This window comes from Phyllobates terribilis, unplaced genomic scaffold (genome assembly GCF_046119375.1).
Source record: "Phyllobates terribilis strain yellow unplaced genomic scaffold, ASM4611937v1 Scaffold_203__1_contigs__length_3528282, whole genome shotgun sequence".
NCBI lineage: Eukaryota > Metazoa > Chordata > Amphibia > Anura > Dendrobatidae > Phyllobates > Phyllobates terribilis.
In genome coordinates, this window is record NW_027362963.1 from 212250 (window position 1) to 227613 (window position 15364).

Here is a 15364-nt window from a genome sequence, read left to right on the forward strand (position 1 = left end):
GGCTGTGCCGGAGGAGGAGAATTTTTCCGATGATTTGGAGAGAGTTTGGACTGATGTACGTCGTAACCTTCAAGAGGCCAACAAAAAATCCAAGAGGTACTTTGACAGGAAACGTCAAGAGGTTTTGTTTACTGTTGGTGACATGGTTTGGTTGTCCTCTAGGAATCTGCGGTTGAGGATTCCTTCTAAGAAATTGGGCCCGAAGTTTGTAGGTCCGTTTAAGGTGCTTCAGGTAGTTAACCAATCTGCTGTTAGGTTGGAGGTTCCTACCTCCTGGAAGATTAATCCGGTGTTTCATGTTTCCTTATTGAAAAAAGCTGATGTTTCTGATAGGGACGCCACTGTCTCTGTTCCTCCGGTGGAGGAAGAAGGTGAATATGAAATTTCTCGCATTCTTAATTCTAGATGGCATAGAGGGAGATTGCAGTATCTCGTCGCTTGGAAGGGTTTCGGTCCCGAGGATAACTCCTGGGTAAGGGCGGATGATGTCTCTGCTCCTAGACTTGTCGGAGCGTTTCACAGGAGGTTTCCTGATAGACCTGGGCCTGGAGGATCCGGAGGATCCTCATTGAAGAGGGGGTACTGTTAGAACCCTCCTGTTAGTTTTTTCTATTTTGCTGGTCACATGACTTTTTGCCTATATAATCCAGCTCCGCCCTCCTGGCCTTGCAGGACTTCAGTGTTACATTTACTCTTAAGCTAGCCAGGTGCCTTGTACCTTACTCTGTAGTTTGCTTGGTCTTTTGACCACTAGTACTTCTGTTTGTTTGTTTGTCTTTGCTCTGCTGCAATTTCTGCTAGGAGGTGTCCAACTATATCCCAGTCCTTAGTTCTTGTAGGGACCCCTCCCTTATATCTATAGGTCAGCTTTCGGACTAGCCGAGGACTTAGGCGGGTCTGTTCACAAGGAACAGGTCCCCCGCTGCATCGTAGGGAATCAGCTTAGTCCTATGGTAGGGACAGTTTTCCTTTCTTTCCTTAGTGTTTGTAGCAGTTCATAACAGCTCCCTGCATTCCACCGGTATGGGGCCACTCAATATTCCCACCGCGTGAAGGAGGAAGACTTAACAACCATCATGATCAATCCCCTACCTCACCACAGCTGGGCCAAGACCCAAGATAGTGACCCTGCAGTCCGCATGGTGAAAGACCTGCTGACCCGAGAAGACGTCCGTCTAGATCCGGATGCCCCAGAGGAAGCCAAGCAGCTATGGAAAGAGAAGAGCAGGCTGTTCCTCTATGAAGGTAAGCTGTGCAGAAGACTCGTCAACCACCGGACGCACGAGCTGACCTGGCAAGTCGTCCCAAGGCGAGATGCAGCTATGGTCCTGGAGGCTTACCATGACAGAGCGGGGCACTTCGGCTGGAAGAAACTGGAGTTTCTGCTAAGAGGACGGTTCTTCTGGATCAGCATGAGAGGGGCTGTAGAGAAGTGGTGCAGAGACTGTGGCCCTTGTAATCTAAGGAGGAAGGACCGCACCAGCCAGAAGACACCCTTGAGGCCCATCGTCACCAAGCAGCCTCTTGAGCTGGTAGCTCTGGACCACGTCAAATTGGCTCCAAGCCGGTCAGGATACGTTTATGCCCTGACAATCATGGACCACTATTCCCGATTTCTAGTGGTGGTCCCGGTAAAAGACTTGACAGCTCAAACGGCGGCCAGAGCCTTCCAGCAAACCTTCTGCCACCCACACGGGTATCCAGAACAGGTCCTGACAGACCAAGGTCCTGCATTCGAGGCCAAAATCTTCCAAGAGATCTGCAACCTCTATGGCTGTAAGAAGATTCGGACAACGCCTTACCACCCACAAACCAACGGGATGTGTGAGAAAATGAACAATATAGTCATTGATCTCATGAAGACGTTGCCCCTGGAGGAATGCAGCCTGTGGCCAGAAAAACTGCCGGACCTGATAGACTTATACAACCATATCCCGGTGAATGCTACAAACTGCACCCCGGCTTACCTGATGAGAGCCAGACCAGGTAAGCTGCCCATAGACCTGGAGATGGGAGTCCTAACACCCAAGGACACCTCCCCAGATGCGGACTGGGATACGGAAAGGCGACTGCAGTACAAGAATGTACAGGAGAGTGTGGAGAAGAGCCTGGCCCAGGCGAGACAAAAGCAAGAAAGGCTCTTCAACCAACACGTCCCTGCTTGTCCCCTGGAACCTGGTGAGCAGGTTCTGAAGCGAAAGAGAAGGCTACACAAGCTGGATGACCAGTGGGAAAGGGAACCCTACACAGTACTGCAGTCTGATCACGACAACCCGAAGGTGTGCGTGGTCACTAAGGATGGAGGATAAACCACTAGTACCGTCTCCAGAGACCACCTAAAAATGTGCCCCGAGCAACTCCGTAGTGCAGAAGAGGATCAAAGTGACCTTGAACCCGCAGAGGACAAGGAAGAAATGATCAGCACCATTCTCGGAGAATTCCCTCAGTCCTGGACTCGAATAAACGGTGCCATAGTGGTACCCGTCCTGCATTTCCTGCAACCGGCTCAGCAACAACCTACACCAGAGCAGGAAGGTGGAGAAGAACAAGCAGTTCCAGAGGCAGAAGGGCCTGTACCAGCAGCCCAGGAGAGTCAACCCTCTGCTGACAGTGAGCCTGCCATGCCTGCGGTAAGCCAGAGGACCCGCAGACAGCTGCCTGCCCTGCCTGTAAGTTTAGCCAGTGACTGCACCCCGAGCGCTAGTGAGAAAAACCAGGTTAGACCACCACCAGACAGTGGGTTACGTAGGTCAACCCGAAGCACTAAGGGGCAAATGCCAGCTCGCTGGAAGATCTAAGTGGATAATGTATGTATTTAATGTGTTATGTTGTACCCTGGTTATTAATTATGTTTTTCTAGTTTTTCTAGCTCATGGACTGACAGGTTATGGACGATGAATAACCGGAACTATCATGTAGATAGTTGCAGTTGGTGCCTCTTGCGAAGACGGCCACGGAAGAAAAACCTGTCTGGCGTGGCCCCATGTGGTCCAAAGTAGGTAGTTTTGCCTTGCAGCCACGCCCAACGTTTGGGGTTTGCTTTGGACAGGTCCCCACATCGCTCAAAGACTTCGCCTTGTTGGGTGAAATGGACACCCGGTCGCGGAAGCGCCGTTTCCTTAAGGACAAAATGCACTTGTACATATGTTATGTTGTTGTTTATAACCTATATTTGTGTTTCCTGTTAGTCCCGGAGTACTAAGTTTTACTAGGGGGGAATGTGTCACCCTGGCCTGGATGCCACAAATGTATAATAAAGCTGTGTCTGAGAGCAACGGGGAGGTTCTCTGGTCAGGGACCATTAGCATGCAGCACCTCCTGTCCCAAGTCAGTAGGGGGAGCAGGCTGACCCTATAAAAGCTGGAACTGGGGGCAGGGTTAGAGAGTTCTGGACGACCTGTCTCTGGAGTGAGAGGTGTCCCAGAGAAGGGAGAGCCAGTTCAGCTGAAGCTGAGGAGGTCGTGTGGCAGTAGAGGAGCCACGAGCCAGGGACGGAAGGCGAGGAGAGCCTGTCCTGGCTGAGAGAGAAACTGATCTACCGGACTTGGTGTCCGAGGCTGTTAGGAATCCAAGTCCTACAGCAAATAACCAGCCCGCAGGGGACTGTATGTTCCTTGGCCTAAGAAGCCCGGAGGTTCCGCCACAGCAGAAGGGACCAGCAAAGCTGCACCAGGCCAAGAGTAGAAAGGGACCCAAGTTGCAAGCCATACGGGCGAGAAGACACGGTGAGCTCAGGAACGTGGGCTGTTACACCACAAGGAGGGAAATAGCCAGAAAGAGCGCAGAGAGCATGGTAGGCCTTCACCCTCACCCTGACCAGGGCCAGCTTCCCACTTGTTCTCAGACATCCAGGCCCCCTCCTAGCCGGGACTGTTTTTGGGTCGTCTCACCTGTTCTAATAAAGACCCTGAACTGTTTAAGAGGCCTCCGTTTCCTGGCTATTGCGGTCAGAATCATCCCCTCCATCATCCATCTATATACTGCCCTGGGGCCACACTCCTCCCGTGGGGAGTTATACTACTTAGTGCTGCACACCTACATCTGCCCCAGCGGTCTGCACTGCAGCGGCGGTTAACCCTGACCGCAATCCACGGGTGGCGTAGTCGGACATTTAAAACCCTACAAATAGACTGCCACAACATTTGGTATGACCACCCTGAGCCATGGACCGGGTTGCCACTACTACCCCCATTATTGCCCTATTGCCCGGTTCCGGGTAACCCACGGCCCAGGGGGCGAGTCATATCCATAAGATAGGGCATCAATGTATGATCGGCCGGGGTCCTGCACGCAGCACCCCTGCCGATCAGAAGTTATCGGTGCTGGCGGCGGCGGCCACCGGCCGGAAGTACTTGCCTGCGGTGTTTGGCCATCCATCTGTAGTGGCCGCCGCGGGGTACTGCACATCCGCCTCCCATTCAATTGAATGGCAGTTTGATGTGCACTAACAAGTGCCGACCACTACAACATGGCGACGAGTCACCGGAAGGTAAGCACTTCCGGCCGGCGGCCACCGCCGGCACCGATAACAGCTGATGGCGGGGGTGCTGTGTGCGGGACCCCGGGCAAACATAAATTGATGCCCTATCCTATGGATAGGGCATCAATGTGAAAGTAGTGGACAACCCCTTTAAAGCACAGTGGCCATGAGGTTTCTATAAAATCCCATCCACTTTGCTTGAACTGCAAAACACTCTGTTTTTGCCACAGCAAATAAATATTGTCAAAAACAAACCGAAAGCTCATTGTGGGAACATAACCCACAAGAGTACTATGGGGCCTGTGACTTCCTCCTCTATCATTCTTCCTCAGCGTCTGACGTCTCAGCACAGCGGGCCTGATGACATCACTACATGGCACCCACTGCCCTGAGATGTGCAGGCGCTTCAGAATGCTTGCTGCATAGACCGGAGCAGCGGGGAACAAGGAGGAGAGGTGAGTATTTTTTTTTTTTTAAATCAATGAGCACATTTTGGTAGTCATAGTAATGTATAGAGGACCATGGGGAATTCATTATACTGTATGGAGGACGATGGAGGTGCATTATACTATATGGAGGACTATGGGGAGTGTATTATACTATATGGAGGACTATGGGTAGTGCATTATACTGTATGGAGGGCTATGGGTAGTGCATTATACAATATGGAGGACTATGGAAGTGCATTATACTACATTGAGGACTATGGGGAGTGCATTACACTACGTGGAGGACTATGGGAGTGCATTATACTATGTGGAGGACTATGGGGAGTGCATTATACTATATGGCGGAATATGGGGTGCATTATACTATATAGAGGTCTATGTGGAGTGCATTATACAGTATGGAGGACTATGTGGATTGCACTATACTATATGCAGGACTATGTATGTGCGTTTTTACCTGCAGATTTTCGGCATCTAATGAAAATCTATGGGGAAAATCCACACATAAAACTCAGCATACTCACAAGAGAAATTGACATGATGTGGATTTGATACACACACCGCAGCTCAGTTTACACTGAATAAAATTAAAGCACAGTGGCCATGAGGTTTCTATAAATTCCATCCACTTTGCTTGAATTGTAAAACACTCAGTTTTTGCCACAGAAAATAATTAGTGTCAAAAGCAAACCAAAAGCTCATTGTTGGAACATAGGCCACGCGAGTACTATGGGGCCTGTGACTTCCTACTTCGTCATTCTTCCTCAGCATCTGACGTCTCAGTACAGCGGGCCCTATGACATCATTACATGGCATCCACTGCCCTGAGATGTGCAAGCACTTCAGAATGCTTGCTGCATAGACCTGAGCAGCGGAGAACATGGAGGAGAGGTGAGTATTTTTTTTTTAAATCAATGAACACATTGTGGTGGTCATAGTACTGTATAGAGGACTATGAGGAGTGCATGATACTGTATGGACTATATAGGACCATGGGGAGTGCAGTATACTATATGGAGGACTATGGGGAGTGTGTTATACTATATGGAGGACTATGGGAGTGCATTATACTATATGGCGGATTATGGGGAGTGCATTATACTACATGGAGGACTATCGGCAGTGCCATATACTGTATGGAGGACTATGGGGAGTGTATTATACTATATGGAGGACTATGAGGAGTGCATCTTACTGTATGGAGCACTATGAGGAGTGCATTTTACTATATGGAGGAGTGCATTATGCTATATGGAGGACTATGGAGAGTGCATTATGCTATATGGAGAACAATGGGGAGTGCATTATACTATATGGAGGATTATGGGAAGTGCATTATAGTATATGGAGGAATATGGGGTGCATTATACTGTATGGAGGACTATGTGGATTGCATTATACTATATGCAGGACTATGGGGAGTGCATTATACTATATGGAAGACTATGGGGAGTGCATGATACTATATGGAGGACTATAGGGTTCAGCACACTATATAAAAGATTATGATTTTGCATTATACAATATGGAGGAATATGGGGCCCATTATAGTATATAGAGGGCTATGTGGGGGCTATTATAATATTTTGAGGGCTATGTGGGAGCCTTTATACTTTGTGGAGGGCTATGTGAGGGCCAATATACTGTATGCAAGCAATTATACAGTGTGAAGGTTTGAGTGGGGACCATCATACCATGTGGAGGGCCGTGGGGGTCATTGCACTGTTTGGTTGTACTGTTTGGAGACCTAGTGGGGGCCATTATACAGCATGGCGAGGTGTGGGGCCATTATACTGTATGATGACCTATTATACTTTATAGAGGGCTGTGTGGGGGCCAAAGATGGGGGATCACACTGTGTCACGGTCACCATACTTTGCCGGGGGAGTTGAAGTCGAGTACAGTAGGGTCATCATTATGTGCATGTCCAGGGTACTGTGAAAGAATTCACATACTGTGTTTGTTGGGCACTTTTGTTGGTATCATACTTTAAACATGCAATGAAAGAGGAATCTGGGGCTTCAGTAGGAGGAAAATTACTTTCTAAAGGCTGGAAAGCTGTGAGATATGCTCTTCTGTCACCCCGTCGAATGTTATTTTTTTTGTTGGGTGGGGGGCAACTAGCACTTCTGCTATGGGATCCCATGATTTCTATGTACATCCATGTCTATGGGCCTGTTTACATGCCAGTGTATTTTCACAGTCTTGGGGCTCATTCACCTGTTAGTTTCTGTGCTATTTTTTATTTTTTTCACAGGTAGCATGTGTACCTATGACAGTCTATGGGGATGCTCACATGTCCATGATTTTTCATTGAGATATGTTTTATATTGATTCAAGTGTCAGATCAAATTCATCAATGAAAGTGTCCGGGTCTGTTAAAAGATGGGCCAGAACTCGGATGAAGTTTGTCCGTTTTTGACTGACCGATGGGAAAAGTACTGATGTAATTCTGACCAACCTAAGGTAAAAATCACTGATTAAACTCGCTCCATTTTTCTCGTACATGAAAAAACCTGATGTCTGAATGAGGCCTAAGTGGTCCACACAAAATTATATACAGTATCACCAATGCAAGTCTATTAGGCCGCAAAAAATGTGGACAGCATTTGGATGTCATCTGTGTGCCAGTCATGAAATGGACTGTTGGTTATGAGAAGGGGGAGAAACATTCATCAGTTTTATTTTCAGCTGAGAAAAGCTAATGAACCCTGACCAAACTGTGATGAAACTGATCAAAAACACTCATCACACTTACACCATTTTTGTGAGTAGAAGACATATCACTGTTGTATAATTCAGCACTTTACACACTACAGGGTTAACCCAACAGATTAGCTATGTAGCATCCAGAAGGCGGGAGGAGAAGAGTTAATATAAAGCTCAGTCCCAGGTTTGCCTTTAGAGTAATTAGCTTGGAGGAGCAGAGCAGCATGGAGCAGGGTGATGGCTCCACATTCCCTCTTATCCCTCAAGGAGGAGGATAGGAATTTGTCCTGATCCTCCTCCGCTGCAGCCGGCTGTGCAGGATGGGAAAGCATGAAGATGATGGGAATGTGCACTACACGGAAGGAAGATGTGTAAGGTAACTGGAACAATGAGGCCCACAGGGGAGTTATTGCCCTGTATGGAGGGGAACATACTATAGGTAAAACTGCCACCAATGGATAATGACCGATCAGTAAAGATGAGCAAGACTTTTGAAACTTACATTTGCAGAGTTTTCCCAGGAAATTCCATTCTCTGCAAATGTCTTCCAAAGCCTCTACTTGCCCTGAAAAACATGTATGACGCCATTCCCTTTTTTCCTTAACACACTAATCCCCTTCACTGCATTGATGTCGCCCTCTCTCTCTGTCTGTTTTCTATCATGTTTCATAGCTTTCTCTCCCTATTTCTATGGCTAGGCTGTGAGCTGTGATGTACTTTTCTCTATCCAGGTTCACCACAAAATGGCTGCTTCCTTTCCTGCTTCTGCTTTTATACTTGCTATAATAGTCCTTCTTAATTGTCTGAGCTATACTATGTTAGGCCTCATTCACATGTGCAGGGTTTAAACCTATACGTGAAAAAATGGTACCGGTGTCCTCAGTTTTCGATCAGTGTTTTTCACCGATGGATAAAGAAATTACAAAGCTTCTCCTATACAATGTTAAACTTGTACAGGACACTGATGGCACACTGACCGACCCATAGACCACTATTGGACCTCCGTGTCATCCGTGCTGCCGGAAAAAAAATGGACATGGCTCTGTGTGTTCTGTATGGACACAAGGGGTGTGTAAAAACACTGGTGTGTGAATAGCACCATACATTGAGTACACGTTCTATCCATTAAAACTGCTACAACTCGTACGTGCAATGCAGATGAGACCTAATATGATGGCAGCAAGGCATTCTGGGAAAGCCCGTCTTCTCTGACTGATGCAATCTTCTGCAATGTCTCAAAAGGTGACATTCATTTTAGGCACAAAAATTCAACATGAACTTGATTCCCGTTGAATCGATTCGCTCAGATCTAGTCTTCAGAAAATGTTTAAATTAGTTTGTTTTCCGTGTGTTTTTTTTAATGTTTAAATACTTTCTTCTCACAATCTTGCAGTTCTCACACTGGCCACCAGGGCTATTTTAGACATTTACTTCTGTCCTTTCTGGAAGAATTTTCAGCAAAGCTTTTTATCAGAGGCCGGATTACAATGACAGGTAACATACAGCTGATAACGCAGGTTCCACCAATCACAGTTGATGTCACACCAGACCTTACTCCCCTTCACCCAATGATCTTTGTACAAGCTCATTGGACGCTTCAATGCAAAACAGAGGCCCTGACTTCAGACCGGTGGTGTTCATGCTAATCTTGATGAGGTCGGTGTGCTAGAGTCATGCAGAGGTCAATGAATCAGGACTATCAGAGAACTAGCGAGCGCCTTGTGTGTCTCCATGTGTGCCTTGCCAATAATCTTACTCCAGTCAGTGACTGGAGTAACATATGTCGCACAGAGAATGCCACAGCTTATAAAATTTTGCTGGTGCCCACTTTATCAGGGCTGGGTGAAAATGGAGTGTGAACGCTAAAAAGTCACAATTTCAGCCCAGCTTCGAGTTGCGCTAAAACTTTGTGACTTTTCAAAGCTTTTTACACTAGTATTCTGGCTTTGAATGAGGCCCATAGTGTCTAAGTGAGTTTATTGCTGTTAATGTAGATTTCCTGAAAGAACAGGACATATGAACATAGAATAGCCTCAGTGGTCAGTGTAAAAAATTCTAAGATTTCTCATTTTAAATATAAATTTTGATATGGGAAAATATTGCCAATTTTTTTGAATGCATTTAAAGTAAACTTTTTTTATGATGCCTCCCCTTTAATTTTGCTTATGAAAATTTGGAGCTCTGAATCTGAAAAACTGAGCACCAACTACTATGAGGATTTACTGTTAGAAATGAATGAAAGGCAGATAAATTCAGAATAACATTTAATGTTTTATATGAATTTGACCCCTTTGCATATATGGGCGTAACTGTACGTCCGCGCTGAGGTGAACGCATGTGGAGGCGGCTCAGGAGCTGAACTCCTTCCACACGTGTCTGATGCAGACTGAAATAAAGGGGTTGTCCATTACTCAGACAACCCCTTCTTAATTACGGTTTCAATCATGTGAAATAGCAGCTATGCTCTCCTCTGGTGCGGGCGCCATTCCAGTGATGTCGGCGTCTGGTCTCCTGGAGCATGCATGACATATCACGGGAACCCTGCAGCCGACGCCATTCCAGTGATGTCTATGTCTGGTCTCCTGGAGCATGCATGACATATCACGGGAACCCTGCGGCCAACGCCATTCCAGTGATGTCTGTGTCTGGTCTCCTGGGGCATGTGTAGCACCCCGAGGGTTCGGTTGCTACAGGGGTATTGCACCTCAACCAGAGGTGTGATATTCCACTCCCAGGTAAGGATGGAGTGTGGACCAGGGCTCAGTTAGCTGCACACGCACACACTCCCCATTTCCGTGGGAAAGCTCGATGGTGCTCCCATTTTTGCAGGCACAACTGACCATGTCCCTGGCTGGAGTGGGGAGGGGGTAGAGAACCCAGTGGTGTAGGAGCAGAAGGGGACGGTTTCTGGAGCATAGGAAGGAGCGCATTGGGTGCAGGTCACCTGAGCTCAGCACAGAGAAGCAGATATAAGGTGGGAGCCATCTCAAGTCTAGGAGAATAGTAGGAGTAGTAAGAGAGAGAGCTGACAGGGAGCAGCAGCTCAGCCTGAGCTCAGCTCCATGAGGCAGGCCTAGAGAGAAGGCCGGGGCCAGAGAGAAGAAGAGAAGAAGGAAGGAAGGAGAAGAGACAGAGGAGTGGAAGGGCTCCAGAAACAAGAAGGCAGGAGGGATCCTAAGAGTGCAGAACGGCCAGCAACCATTGCAAACCCCATTATACCGGGTGAAAGGGTCAGGCCGTGGAAAGGTACCGGATCCCTAAGTTGGTGGAGGCGAATCTACCCTCAGCCAAGAACCGGAGGTTGTGACCATTTATTGGTGCGACCCCCCGCTAAACCTGCTAGGGAGGCACCATATAGGATAGCGGGAAGTGAAGGCCAATGCTTACCCGACACGGTCCGCGGTAGCCGGACAGAAGTCAGGACACTGGTGGGGCACGAGAGGCCAGAGAAAGGACAGAAGGGGGTCCTGTGCCATACTCCTGAATTGCCTGGGGGTTGACAGCTCCTCACCTGGTGGACACAGCACGGCTCGGGCAGTCCTTGCTGACAGAAGTGACTTGGATATCAACTGTGAGTAAAAGACCCTGGACTGCATCATTGGACTCTGTGTCATTTATGCTGCGCCTGCACCATCACCCCCAGCATTCACTTTCACTGCCCTGAGGCTACACTTTTCCCATGGGGAGTTATCCTATCCCTGTGCTGCACACTATCACCAGCCTCAGCGGTCTGCCTCGCAGCGGCGGTTATCTCTGACCGCAATCCACGGGTGGCGTAGTCGGACATTCACAAAACTATAAATAGACTGCCACAGCATTTGGTCTGACCACCCTGAGCCACGGGATCGGGTTGCCACTACTACCCCCATCAGCACCGTACACTAGAAGGCCTAGTTCCGGGTACCCCACGGCTCAGGGGGCGAGTCACATGCATGACTAATCATAGGATCCCTGCAGCCAATCAGTGACTGTGACTCACCCCCTGGGCCGTGGGGCACTTGGAACCGGGCTTCAGTGTGATGATGGGGGTAGTAGTGGCAACCTGATCCCGTGGCTCAGGGTGGTCAGACCAAGTGTTGTGACAATCTATTTGTAGGGTTTTGAATGTCAGACTACGCCACCTGTGGATTGCGGTCAGGGAGGACCGCCGCTGCAAGGCAGACCGCTGAGGCTGATGTAGATATGCAGCACAGGGATAGGATAACTCCCCACGGGAAGAGTGTAGCCTCAGAGCAGGTAATAGGATGCTGGGGGTGATGGTGCAGGCCGCAATAATAAAGGTCCAGAGTCTACTTCAAACAGTCCAGGGTCTTTATTGTAGGTGGTACTTATGACCCAACAGGAGTACAGGGTAGGAATGGGCCTGGGTGTCTGAGAACATTCAGGCGAACCCCACTGGTCAGGGTGAGTGGGTAGGCCTACCGTTCTCTCTGCCCTTGCTTACTATCTCCCCCTTTAGTGGTGTGATAGCCAACGTCCCTGAGCTGGCCGTGTACTACGCCTGTATGGCTTGCGACTCGGGCCTTAGGTACCTGTTGCTTCTCTGTGCTGTACCAGTCCCTCTGTGTGGCGGAGCCTCCAGGCTTCTCAGGCCCAGGGATCTAAAATCCCTCGCAGGTAGGTGATCTGCTGCCGGGCTTGCAACCCTGACAGCCTCGGATCCCAGTGTCCGGTTATGTAGTTCTCTCTCTCAGGGTCCCTTCTGCCTTCTTGTTTCTGGAGCCTTTCTACTCCTGTTTCTCTCCACCTTTCTTCCTTCCTTCTCCTTCTCCTCTTCTCCTTCCTGGCCCCGGCCTCTTCTCTAGGCCTGCCTCGTGGAGCTGAGCCCAAGCTGAGCCTCAGCTCCCTGTCAGCCCTCTCTGGCTGAACTTCTTCCCTCTCTGAACTAACCGACTGAACACTCTCCTAAGATGGCCCCCACCTTTTATCTGCTTCACTGTGTCTGAGCTCAGGTGACCTGCAACCAATGAGCTCCTTCCTATGCTCCAGAAACCGTCCCCTTCTGCTCCTGCATCACCGGGTTCTCTCCCCCCTCCCCACTCCAGCCAGGGACATGGTCAGTTGTGCCTGCAATAAATGGGAGCATCTGCGAACTGTCCCCCGGAAATGAGGAGTGTGTGTATGCAGCTAACTGAGCCCTGGTCCATACTCCATCCTTACCTGGGAGTGGAATATCACACCTCTGGTTAAGGTGCAATACCCCTGTAGCGACCGAACCCTCTGGGCGCTACAACTGCATCACTCTCTCATCCTTTGAACAGAACTGACAGCCAGAGAGCAGCAGCAGATTACACTTCTTTAGGGTGTCCCTTTCGTCTGAAGGAAGTGAGAGTGAAATGGCTACTGACTGCGTGATATGAGGTCACTCGAGTCCTGGGAGACTAAGCGCAGACTTGGGTAGAACAGCAACAGCACAAAAGGTGATTATAGCTGTTTAATATGTAGGAAATATTGTGATTGAGAGCTGTTTGAGTAGTGGACAACCCTTTCTATATAGCTGACATTTTATCTCTAACAGTCGCAGTCAGAGCTTCGTTTCGGCCGCAGCTGTTAACCATTTAAATGCCGCTGGCTCCCATTGGCGCTCTGGGATGAGGCTGATGAGTTAAAATGAAAGCTGGTGGCATGCTGAAGGTCCCTGTCTCGACTATATTTGAACTGATCTGAATCAGAGCTTTGAAGGAAACTGGTATTTTCACTATATAGCATAATAATGTGGTATTGCACCGTGTCATAGAAAATATTGCAATTTCTGAAGCCACTAGTAAAGGAGCATTCCTTCACCCCTCTCACCTCCTCTTTTGCAATAGGACAAAAGAGGGCAATCTAAGCAGCCCATATGCAGAATGCCCAGTTGACAAGTAGGAAAATTAGATGTAGCTGGATAGTGAACTATGGGGGAAGGCATCGGCGAGATCTTACAATATCCCACCGCTGCCACCAATTTGTCAGGGATTTGCACACACAGACTATCCTGATTACTCACTATGTAGTTACCGGCAAGCAAGCCGTGAGCGTATGGCGTACACGCCTCCGAATTTCAACGCATTGAATGTGTATATGCCCCCATACGATCATTGCCAGCTTCACGATAACCCAATTAATAGTATTCACTGCCACCACCGATCAGTTCTAAATACAGGCCTGATCGGACTCCTGCTTTCTGGTAGCGTATGGCTTCGGGGGAGGAACGATTACAGAACAGAAGAAACAGGACTAATACATTTTATATTTAATCCAAAGGGAGGCAGGGTTTATGAAAAAATATACAAAGGATTTTACAAAGAGGGACAGTACAATACATATACAGTTACACAAAATAAAAGGTATTAATGGAAGAACTTACTAGACAGATCAGAGACTATTCAATTTACCTGGAGGAGAGGTGCTCCAATGGACTGTTATGGAGCAGGACCTGTGCTTACAAATATGTATCTCACGGCATGAGTATAGACCCATATTCAGCTGGATCTTTTATGCTGAAGGGGTGGCCCTGCCCACACACTCCCCTGTGATGACCTCACGTGGGCTCATCTCTGTCCATCATGGTTTTATGAAATCTATAATTTCTGCAATAACTTCTCACTGGTTGATCACAGAAGTTAGCAAGTGATGCCATCTTTTTTTAATGTGATTTTGCCTTGAGAAGAATATTGAAAATTTAACCCCATGTCAATCATTGTGCCCTGTTTGGCGGGATTATAGAGGTCTACAGCATACAGTTGTAACTGGACACTTCTGCAGCTAAGAAGGGAGGGGGCAGAGAGGCAGCGAGTGACAAATGTCTCACAGCAGCTCTCAGCCAAGAAGCTGCCACAGCAAGACCCCCTTTGGACCCCAGCCATGCAGCATGCCCTTTGTGTCAGATACAGTATTCCCATAACTCGGTATTGAATTATAGCATGTCCTAGTTATTCATAATCTAGATTTTCGAGATCCCAAGAGAATGGGAAATGTCACGGTCATAGAAATATTGAGAATCTCTTTCTCCCCCTCCGAAATCCCACTCACTCTTCCCTCCTCCCCTATCTACCATTTGTCAAAGGAGCAAGAGCTTACACTCTTCCCAATTGCCCATATGCAAATAGCGGGATCCACCAAGTGTTCAGGCTAATCACCATATAAAATGGAGACAGGAGTGATGAATTGACACCTGGGTGAAAAGGATACAGCTCCTAGAATTCCTTTGAAGCTTAGCTCATCTCCATTTGCACATGTATTCAAGCTGCAGTCTGGTAGGCACTGAAATGAAATATGGAATATCAGAGTTTCTATAATGCTGATTGTGATAGGATACATATTTTTAGTGGCAGGGTTAGCTAAGGAACAATATACATATTTTTCCTTATCTGAGAACAGTACGGGTGCGCTATGATGCAAGAAGGCAGGAATGACCAACCGAAGATATGTCATGTCTAGTCTCTAAAGAAAGGTAAATTTGTAATAAGAAATGTGATATTACATGGAAACTTCTGCGATCAACCAGCGAGGAGTTATTGTGGAAGTTAGAGATCTTAATAAAACCATGAAGTGGTGCCAAGCCCACAGTGAAGTCATGACAGGGGAATGTGTGGGCAGGGCCCCTTTCAGCATAAAAGTTCCAGCTGTAGTTGAGAATATAGTCATGCCGGGAATTATATATTTTATAAGCAGAGGTCCCATTGTCTGTGTAGAACTGTACCAATCTGACCTTACACGTCCTCGAGGGGGTGCGGAATGTCACGAT